General features: G+C 41.4%; 1 protein-coding gene across 5 annotated transcripts in view; it reads left to right on the top strand.

The window, feature by feature from the left end:
• Positions 1–257: 257 nt before the first annotated feature.
• The window catches only part of ST3GAL6 (ST3 beta-galactoside alpha-2,3-sialyltransferase 6), a 37,009-nt gene continuing 26,188 nt past the window's right edge, over positions 258–11,078 (top strand). For all 5 annotated transcript variants that reach the window (XM_053972171.1, XM_053972172.1, XM_053972173.1 and 2 more), the window contains exon 1: positions 258–315. The gene's annotated coding sequence lies outside the window, so the exon portion shown is untranslated. The remainder of the gene's footprint in view (positions 316–11,078) is intronic.

Here is an 11,078-nt window from a genome sequence, read left to right as displayed (position 1 = left end):
AGCTGCATTTGGCGTGGTCAGGCTAGCAAGAAAAGATATTAGTAGGCAACACAGCAGGTGCAATGTATATTGCTCTTGACTACTTCAAGTTTATACTGAAGGAGATGTTAGACTTTGTGTTTACTGGCCCTGGTGCAGCATGGGCCAGTTTGGTTATGGGAGAGCAGATCTGTTGCCACAAAATCCATCGCCCAGCTGTGATCTCACAGAGGGGTGAGCCCTGTCTTATTGGACTCGTATTCCCTTGTCATCAGAGGAGATACTCTCATGCAGCCCTGAGCATATCCAGTGCTCAGAGAAGATCAGGTAGTGGAGGTTAGTTAATCTCTTTAAAGATACTGTGGTTCTGAAGAAACTCCTCTTATTTTGTTTGTAGCATTTAAGGACTGGTGAAACAGAATTGAACAGCAAAACCAGACACACTGTTTCAACTACAACAAACCAGACTTCGATTGTAAAGGAACAAAACAAACTTGCAGAGGGAGCTGTGATATGCAGGAGAAGGTACTGTGTGAAGCCACTGCTCTAGCAGAGACCAGGCTGCTTGTCTTCATCCTGCCCTCAGTTTCCTGCCTGGCTGCCCTTGTACCTCCTTGCTCTCTTCTGGGCTTCTAGGAATTTTGGCAGCCCCCAGCAGGAGGGCTGTGAGACCAGCAGGGAGGATGCTTGGGTGCAGTGACAGGCACCTTTGACTCCCTAAGTTTTAGGCATGACTGTCCTTTTCCATTAATTAAAAAAAAAAAAAAAAAAAGGGAAAAAGGAAGCAGTATGTCACAGCTGGGGAGGAAGGAGGTTGTGTTTAACCTTCAGTGAGGATTGAGGTCTGAAAGTCTTGTAAATGGGTGTCTCTGTGTAGCACTGAGAAAAGCATATAAGCTTTCCCAGCATGCTGTAGTGACTAATGTAGGCAGCTTTCCTCCCAGACAGATGGCAGTTGAAGATTACCATCAGATATAATTAGCTTTCTTCTTGCATGGGTAAGAAAACTGAAGTACATAGTTCAGGGCTATGAGCTGCACTATAAGATGGATACCCACTAAAAGTTTGCACTGCAGTACAGGTTGCTGTAGTATCACTTCATTGCTCTGAATACACAGAAGTACATAAATGAACATGTGCAAACTTTTCTGCAAGGGGCTGAATTCTGTTACAGCAACTAACAGTTGCCCTGTGAAGAATTCCAGTTCTGGGTTTACACTGTTTATCCTGATCATTTGTTCTTTGTTATGAATTTGATTTCAGTTTTGTTTAACAAAACACGATGAATGATACTCTAAATGCTGAACTCAGATGCACCTTCATCTGTGTCCCACTTGGGAAGCTCACTACCTTACAAACAATTTATCTTTTTTTTTTTTTTTTTAACATTTTTATGCATGTAGACTCACTGGTAACCTTTTCCATTCAGAGAAGATGCCAGGACTTTACCTAGTGTTAAATGTTGTATAGGCCTACTTTTTTCTGCAATGCTGTATATCTTGTAGCTCTCAGTCCTCAGGATATGCACTGTTTGGATTTTCTGTGTGGTAATTTTTCCTGTCCCAGTTAAGAAACAAAACCAAAACACTAAAAGCCTTTAGGGGATCAGATACAGGCTGTGATGCAAACTGCACAATGGTTTTTTTGTGAGTTCTAAAACATTTTATGTCCACAGAGCATTATCATAATTATGAAGCGGTTCATTAGAGCTTTTCTTATGGGTGGTTTTGTTGCTATTGTAAATAATGTATGTGAGCTTCAGTGCTAAGAAAACAAAGCTGTGTATAAAGGCAGCTTGTGAAAATAGTCTTAATGTTTACAATATTCAGGTTTTTCCAGCATGGCACTGTCAGTTTGGGGTTAGTTTTCTGATGGTAGTTAGCACTGAAGTTTTGTGTTCTGATTTTCATCCAAAGGCAAAGTCGATGCGTTCATTGAGAGCACTGGGAAATGTAAGGCTTTAACATTATCAGAGAAGCTGCTCAAACTGCTGGTGTACTGCAGTTTTCTCCTGAGCTGGCAGGATCCCTGCTGTGAGAAGTTTCCAAGATTTTGTAGTAGTGTGGAGTAAATGCTACCACTTATCTCTATTTTCCTCCCTTCCTGAATTAATTTAGCTTTACACTTTTCACTTACTTGTTTTGCTGTATTCCTGAGAATCCCAGAGCTCTCTTCTGCACAGTTGCCTTGCAGCAGATTGACTTGCAGAATTTGCTAGTGGGGCAAATTGCATCACAAACAGCTGGGAATTTAGGGGATGTTTTTGGTGGCTGGTTTGAGGCTTTTTTTGGGATGGTGGTGGTATGGGGTTTTTTTCCTTTGGCAGTTGAGGCAAGACAGGGAGCAACATAGCAAAAATGAAGAAATATTTTGTATTTGGGGCTCTGACTAGAGACATGTTTGGCATGTTATTTAAATGAAAATTTAACAGTTTTGTATGCTGGCCAGGTGCATGTTCACACTTTTTTCTTTTTTTTTTGTGCTTCTTAATCCATACAAACCTGGGTAATGTAACCTGTTCCTTTTTAAAATGTGGTGAAATATGGATAATAAAAATTACAGTAAAAAGCTCAGCCATCTGATAATGGCAGTCCTAGTGCATTTGAAATTTATCATGACTGAGGTTTACAAATGTTACTGTGAAAACTAGTTATACAAAAAGCATCTGTTTCTATTCAGGGACAGATTCTGACACCAGTATGGATCAGAATTGATACTGTTACAGTGAAGTGAGAAAATAGTCTGATCTACTTGGGATTTATTGTCAGTGTAAATGGGGAGCATTTAATTCTTCAGGTGCTGGTAGTGAAGCTAGTAAATTAGCCCTCTGTTATCCACTGGCGGGGGGGGGGGGGGGGAAGGCAACAAAAACCTTACCATGTTTTTTCCATACCCTTGGGAGCCCTAATTTTGCTTGTGTGTGGGCTTTGGTGTTGTGGCTTTTTGTGTGTTTTGTTTCCTTGGATTTTTTTGGGGGGGGGGATTTATTTTACCCTGGTGTTGAGATTTGTTCTTTGTTTCCCTCTGACTGGTAGATTTAGTTTTATAATTTCAGCCATTTTAGTGAGAACTGAGGTTAAATCGCTAGCTCCAAATCAGCCAGGATGTTTTGGATATCCTAGGCATTGTTAGAAGACAAAGTGTGGCTTGTTTTAAGATGAACTTAATGCAGTAGTGAATGGGTGCATATAATAAAAACAGATCAAATTTTCTGGTTGGACCTTTTATTTGTTTAGATTGATCATAGTTCCTGGAGGAAAAAATGATGAGCCGGATAGGGTTTCTAACTGAACTGTTTTGAAACCTGACTAATTTGCCTTTTCCCAGCCATTTCTCCTACTTCTTTCCATTTCTTTCTCTCTGGGAAACCTAAGGATTGCTGGTTTGACCTCAATCCTCTGACTCTGCAGGTACTTGTGGACAAAGAACAGTGGTGTGAGTGAGTAACTGAATTTCTACTGGGTTGCATATCTTTCTGTTAATAATTTTCTATATTTTCAAGCACTGTGTAGTATTTCTGTAATCTTGGCTTTTTTAAAAAGAGGTGAAGAAGCAAAACAACTCAGTCATGATGCTCTGTTCCTTGCAGGAAGAGCAGCTCAAGTTGACTGAAACCTTTCCATTGTGTAAGTCAAAGTATGAGAAGAAAATGACCTGAACACTGACCCCCAGAACATGTTCCATGGCTTGTTTATATTTCAGTTCCTTCTGGAAAAAGAGATTAAGAAAAAGGGGAAACAGACTGGGAAGGAGCAGTGTTGTCACCACAGCTTGTAGAAGAGCTGCATGGATTTATAGTACTCTGTTTCTTTGTTCTTTCATTTATTATACAGACACCTATGGTGTGTAAAACATATTTAGCAATCTAGCTTAGGCTGGCTAAAGCTTTTAAGGTTAAGCTGGGGGAATGTAAGAAGGCTAGGAAAAAGTCTTATCAGCTAAGGTTATATTACTGGCTTTGTGTGTGTGTGTTTAATATTTTTTTTTAAGATAAAGTTAGAGCTGGATTTTTTATGTTTGGTTAAAGCTTTGGGAGTTGAGGAAGCAGAGCTATTTGTGCTCAGCTCATACTTGTGTTTGAATTTGTGTGCACAGGTTAGCTGCTGACCAAACCCCAAATAATTGTTTGTGTACTGCATGGCATCTCTGTGGCTGCTGGCCGTGACAGAAACTTCTCATCTGTATTCTATGCCCACGGGAGGAAGTAGGAGGGAAAAGAAGTGAAGTGTGCTGGTGGGAGGGCTGTAGAGGGTCAGGGCAGGGAAAGCATATGGAAACATCTGCTCCCAACTTACATGTGCCTTTGCATAGATTGTCTGTTTCTTGTCCTCCCTCATCTCAAAGCACAAAGACAGGCAAGAAGATGAGGCTGTGGACTTGATCTTACTCTTGGTTGCAATTATAGGCAAGGTTTCTGGAAATCTGTGATACTGACAAAGCACCAGTTAGATGAGAGTCCAGTAGATATTATTCTCTTTCCCCACAAAGCCACAAGTGGATTTGGATCTATCCAGGGCTGACTTTTAAGCTTGATTTAACAATGTTTAACTGTGTGTCCATTATTGGAATAAATCCTAAGCCATCTTGGAACATTGTTTTATATCTTGGAGGGAAAAAATAATTAAAAACATAATTTACCAGATGAAAAATAATTAAAAACATAATTTACCAGATGAAAAATACCAGTTTTTTGTGCTTGCAGTTTTAGTTGTGTGTGTGCACCATGCCATGGAACATGCTGTCACCTTGAGCTGGTGCCAGAGATCCACACTGCACTATGATAATCAGCCAAAATACTAGCTCAGATCTCAAGGGTGGCATAGCAACCCTGTGATAGCCCCAAGCTGGAATTGACATATTCTGCCTCAGCAGGGCTAAAGAACTCAGCCTGAATACTGCTCCTATTCAAGGGCCATTTCAGTGGAACCCAGTGCCTGTGCTCCCTTGTATTTTGCTCACCAGGATTTTCTGGCAGGATGCACTGGCTGATGCTTTGTGCTTCTGTTTCTCATCTGTGGAGCTGGTATTTCATGTCAGTTAGAAGTGGTGTGAAATTTTGCATCAGTAGGCCCAAAAGTGATATCTCTGTGAAACAATGCACATAATTGGTTGTGGTGCCTCAGAGAAGAGGATCACAGCATTTTCTTTTGCAGCCAAACTGGGACCTGTTTTAGTAAGCTTTAAAAAGCTTCTAACTTGACCTAGGCTTGTACATATGCCTCTTTGCTCTCCAGGAAACAGTCTGATCAGTGCATGCTGCCTCTAATTTCTTTCTGATTCTGCCCCCACATACCCCATTCTGTGGGGTATGTGTAAGAGCTCCTGGGTCCTCAGGCAGAAGGAGGGAAGAAGAGGGAAAAAGGAGTTAACCACTGAACAGATGACACCTTATCTCATGCAGTAAGAACAAGGGAGTCTGAGCAGGGTGATGAGACTGTAAGTCAGGACATGCAGGCCTTTTGCAGCTTTTGCCAAACCCTCTGTATTGATGACATGTGGTCTTTGAAGGCTACAAACTTGTGTTTTTCTGATCTTTTTTGATCTGATGAGATGAGAATATGTGGAGCTGGAGATAAGGTTTGGAAAGCTGTAGGTGCTGTGTCATCTGTTCTGCCCATAACACAGAGGGGAACTGTCCTTGTTCCTGCAGCCTTTGGGATGCAGCAGTGCTGTGTAGGTAAATTAGTACTAGAGGGGGTGAAAGTACAATAGATTTAACTGGACTTGAAATCTTTATCAGTATCCTTCTGCCAAAGGATATGCTTGTGTGGGCAGAGTTTCTGAGATTATAAGTACATCTGCACAGCCACACCAGAGGGAAAGTGATGCAGAAATCTTTTAGGCTCTGGACAAAAGCAAACTGAAATAGCAATCATCAGTGAAAAATACTAAGTTGTTTTTTCATTTTGTTTGGCCCAGCTGGCAGTTATGCTCTGAAGAACACAATACCACTGTCTGTTATTGAAAGACAAAAATGGAATAAAAGAATCCTGAATTGTCCACAAAGTAATAAATGCATTGCTGTCTCTTGTGGTACAGAATATGCTTCGCCATTAGCAGGATGATGAAGGGGAGGGAGATAAGCACTTAGGCCCTAAAACCAATCTATTGGAGCCTGTCCTGAAATGCTGCACAAAGTCAGAGATGGCCACAGCTCTAATCTGTGTCTCTACAGTAAATTGATGTCAACAGAGGCTACATTTCTGGCTGTAGGAGCTGATAAAGAACAAAGCTTGACTAAATCTATTAAACATCTCTACTGCTGTGATGTCATACCTACTGGACATTATTGCTTGCTGTTGGGGACTTGGAGAAAATGTTATCTTGCTGTTTGTTTTCATGATTGCTGCAGTATTTGGACAGAGAGGAAATGATAGGGGAAACATTGGAAACTTTCCTTAACAGAGAGAAGTTGTGTTTGGAGAAAGACTGTTGTCTTTTTTTTTTTTTTTTTTTTTTCTCAGATACCTGCATACTGTGGAAGTAAAATGGGTAGCTTGGTGTTTTCTTGGAGAGGAAGAAGACATCATGGTTTGTACAGGTTTTCAGGAACAGAAATAACTGCTTTGGTTTGGTGTGGGGCATGACAGGTTAACAGGAACCTTTTCCAATTCTGTTGCTGATAAATGTACAACTTCAAAAGTACCACTTCAAAACCAAGTCTGCATTGTTGGAGAGTTAGAAAACTAGTTTTAATTCTGAGCACTTTGCTAGGATAACCCAATACATCTTGCTTAACCAATAATTCTGAGGACTTTCTGTTTCTTAAACTAAAATGAAAAAGAACATTAGAAATGATGAGAATGTCAGGTGCATGGGACTGAGGGAAAGGACTAGACTGACTCAGCCACTTCAGTACCTTTTCGACTGTGTGGCAGTGCTGTTGTGTAGTCTCTCTGCAGCATTCCCTTCCTGAAGAGGGGGAGAATTAATGAACAGTGCAATTCTTACTTAGAGCAAGACCTGGAAGAGTGAATAGTATGAATAGTGTTTAGATTTGGCAGAAGAATACATCTGTGCCATAATGTGCTCGCGTTGTACAGCTTGAGAAAGATGGTGATGTGAGAGCTCCTTCCTCGATAATCTTTTTGCTGCATGGTTGTTTCATCAGGCATGTGCTACATCCTGACCAAAAGGAAGCAGTACTGCAGGTCACAAGCTCAAACCCACAAAATACTGACTGCATCTTAAAAATTCTGATGTTTCTTTTTAAACCTTTATTAGGTTTTTATCTGCTTTTTGTGCTGTCCCTTCAAATTTCAAGGTCTGCTGAAAGCATACTTTCAAGCTCACTTCCTCCCGTACAGCTACAAGGGCTAGGAATCCAAGGTCCCAGAGAGCTGAAATTTTCAGGCTGTCACTTAATGGCACCAGCAAAGAACTTACATTGTCTTGTGAGAGTTTATGGAGCTAAGATTGTCTTAAGCTGCCTGGTATTTAATTTAATAGTAACCAGTTTATAGTTAAATACTTATTATGTCAACTTCAGTAGTAGTCAGGGGTACTTTAGAAAATAGGTAGGACAGATGGAAAAGCTTCCTGCATTGTACTATTAACACTAGTAATTTTTAAGGAAGAAAGGAAGGCTTACGTGCATTAGGAAAGAAAGGTGATGGTAGTGTGGTCATTTGACTGCCTGGTCCAACAGCTGTAGATTCCTGCAGGGTTTATTCTATGTCATCGCTGCATCAACTGCAAGTGTAAGTTGGAAGATAGGGTGTGAGATAGTGTCTCATAGCAGATTCCACACTGTACTAGAATAAAAACTAATTTTAAGTAATGATTCGCCTCTGACAAGGATGGGAGTTCCCTGCTTCCACCAAGGGAAGAAAATATTAGCCTCAGGTCTTATATAGTTAATAGATCATATACCCAAATGAATTTTTCTGGCGGGTTGATGGGAGCTTGGGGGAATCTATCTGTCAATAGGAGATGCAGGCTGATCTCTGAGGTTGTCTTAATACTGTAACAGAGTCAGTCTTGTCTAATTCTGTAACTGTAATTCTGTCCTCTGGGGGAGGTGGGAAGTTGACCCACAGAAGTTAGCTTAGATTACTATTAAAAAAATGCCCATGCATTTTTTGCAGCACTTCCATATCCCATTGCTTGCTTTCAGAAAATTGACCGGCTGACACTGTGATCATCAGGCATGGCCATACTGAGTTCCTTGTTCTTGTGTAGATCACTGTAGGGTTTTAAGAAAGAGGAGGAAATTGAATAGTTGAGTTCCAGCTTTGTCTTCCTTAACTCTGATTGACATTGACCTAAGGGAGGGAGCTATGTCCTCTGTCACTTGGGTTGATGAGCTTAAATCAATCTGCTGGCTCTTGTGTTGAAGTGAATAAACTGGAATGGACCTGCTGCTGAACTGTGTCTTCTTAATTCCCTATTTTCTTGCATCTCTGACTATGGGAATTTTCTAGTGCAATACTTGCATTGTAGGAGGCTGTTTCCCTTTGATTAACTTTCTACAAAACTCAGCTGTTTTAAAGTGGAAAGGAAGAGCTGGAAGATGCTGTCATGATTAAAAATACTCCCAGAATAATTTCTTCTGTAAACAAGACGATAATTCTGTTTACTAAACCAGATGAAGAAAAACAGTCTTCTTAGTGAAGACTTTCTGGCTACAAAACTTTCTCTCTAACATGGAATGAAGCCAGGCACTGGGGGATGGGATGGTGAGAAGATACTTATATAATTAAAGACCACTTGATGTGTCTAAGGGCTGAGTTAGGTACACTCTTAATGATTGGTTGTTTGGAGCTGGGATGGACCCATTATCACATCTGTGCTAGGCCGAGTGTCTTACATAAACATGGAAAGTTGTTGCAGATCCCTTATGATCCTCTTTGAAGAATGATGCTGACTTCTCGTGTTTTAATAATTTTTTTCCAGGCTGCATGAATATCTTTGTAAATACTTCACAAGTGCAACATTTTCTTTTCCCCTCTGCGAAAAATACTGTTACTAATAATATTTTTGTTTTTTAGTAGATCCTTTTTGGGCTGCTTTTCCTTGAATTTTCTCTTGGTCTGACTCTTCAGCAAGGTTCTTTCTTACACTGAAGTCAGCAAAATCAGCAATTTAATCAGTTGCTAATTTAGCAACTTCATCTAAAGAGCTGGTTTATTATGTTCTGTTTACCTGAAGTTTGCATTGATTGAATTAGGGAGTAAGGATAAATGCTTTAGTGGGATGTTTTGGCAAACCTTTTCAAAGCAGGAGTGGGTAAAAATAATAATAGTGAAAGGGAAAAACTACTAGAGAATGTAGTGTCTTTTTCAAGTAAATAATAGCATCACTTAGGTTGGAAAAGATCATGGAGTCCAACCATTAGCCCTGCACTGCCAGATCCACCACTCAAACATGTCCTCAAGTGTCACACCTAGCATCTTTTAAATACCTTCCGAAATGGTGACTCAACCACTTCCCTGGGCTGACTGTTCAGTGCTTGACAAACCCTTCAGAATTTTTTTTTTTCTGACACCTAATTTAAATGCCCGATGGTGCAACTTGAGGTTGTTTCTGTTTGTCCTGTCACTTGCTGCCTGGGAGAAGAGACTGACACCCACCTTGCTACAAATCCATTTCAGGTGGTGTAGAGAGTGACAAGGTCCCACTGAGCTGCTGCTTCTCCAGACACTTCAGCAGCTTTGTCCTTCTCTGGACTTCTCCAGCACCTCAGTCTCTGTCTTGCAGTCAGGGGCCCAAAACTGAACACAGGGTTCAAGGTGCAGCCTCACCAGTCCTGAGAACAGAGAAGGGAGTGATCTCTTCCCTCCTCTCACTGGCCACACTTGCTGATCCAGGCCAGGATGTCATTGGCCTTCCTGGCTATGTGGGCACGCACTGGCTCTTGTTCAGCCAATGCTGACCAGCACACCCAGGTTCTTTTCTGCCAGGCAGCTTTCCAGCCACTCTTCCCCCAACCTGTAGTGCTGCTTGAGGTTGTTGTGACCCAGACAGAGGAGTTCAACTTGGCCTTGTTGAACCTCCTCCAGCTGGCCTTGACACATTGATCCAGCTTGTCCAGATCTGCAGAGCCTTCCTGCACTCCAGCAGACCAACACTCCCACTCAGCTTGTTACCTGCAAACTGACAGGGTGCACTCAATCCCCTTGTCCAGACCATGTCTTTTCTTTAAAAACATTAAACAGGACTGAGCCCTGGGAACCCCACTACTGACTGGCTGCCAGTTGGATGTAACTCTGTTCCCCACCTGTGTTTGAGCTCAGCCAGACAGCTTTTTCCCCAGTGAAGGGCATGCCCATCCAAACCATGAGCAGCCAGTTTGTCCAGGAGAATGCTTTGGGAAATGTTGTCTAAGGCTTTATGAAGGATTTGGTACCCAGCATACACAGCCTTTCCTTCATCATCTGTGCATTCCTGTCATACAAGGAGATCAGGTTGGTCAAGCCACACCTGCCTTTCATAAACCCATGCTGCTGGGCCTGATCCTTCACTTGTCCTGTCCTGTATGTGTCTTGTCATGGCACTCAAGATTATGAGCCAGCTGCTGTTAATGACACGACTGAACTCAGTAGGTGAGTTTTCCTCTTATTTTTGGAGTTTTAGGGAAAAACTCTTACTGAATTACTGCAAAAAATTAGAGGTTGTTCTAGAAGCTGAGAGTGACTGTCAAGAGAAATTTGCAGCGATTCTTCAAGTAGAGTCAAGAGAATTGGAGCTGAAAAGTGGCAGTGCTACTTCCCAAACAGAGCTGAAAGTTGGAATTGCAACAGCTGCAGCCTATGAAGTATTTCTTCCAGAACAGAGCAGGATAGCCTGTAGGCTATACTTAAGGTTGATAAGATTCTACCTGGTTCATTGCATGGCTTTGTTACTGGTAGGTGCTGTTATAAAACCCCATCTCTAACTCTACAACTAAATTCTGGTGAAAGATACGAGTGGAGAAAAATAAGGAAGTAGTGCTTATAAGTAAATTAATCATGACACTGTTAGGGGAGAAGTGGAATAGAAGCAAGCTGTACCTGTCAAGTAAATTTCCATGGTAACTTGTGGCTGGAATGGCTATTTTGGACTTTCACAAAAGCACATTCACATTAAGCAACAACAGTTCATTCATAGCTACTGAAAAG

Source organism: Vidua macroura, chromosome 2 (assembly GCF_024509145.1).
Source record: "Vidua macroura isolate BioBank_ID:100142 chromosome 2, ASM2450914v1, whole genome shotgun sequence".
Taxonomy (NCBI): Eukaryota; Metazoa; Chordata; class Aves; order Passeriformes; family Viduidae; genus Vidua; species Vidua macroura.
The sequence above is the reverse complement of the archived record's forward strand: the minus strand, read 5'-3'. Positions and strand labels throughout refer to the sequence as shown.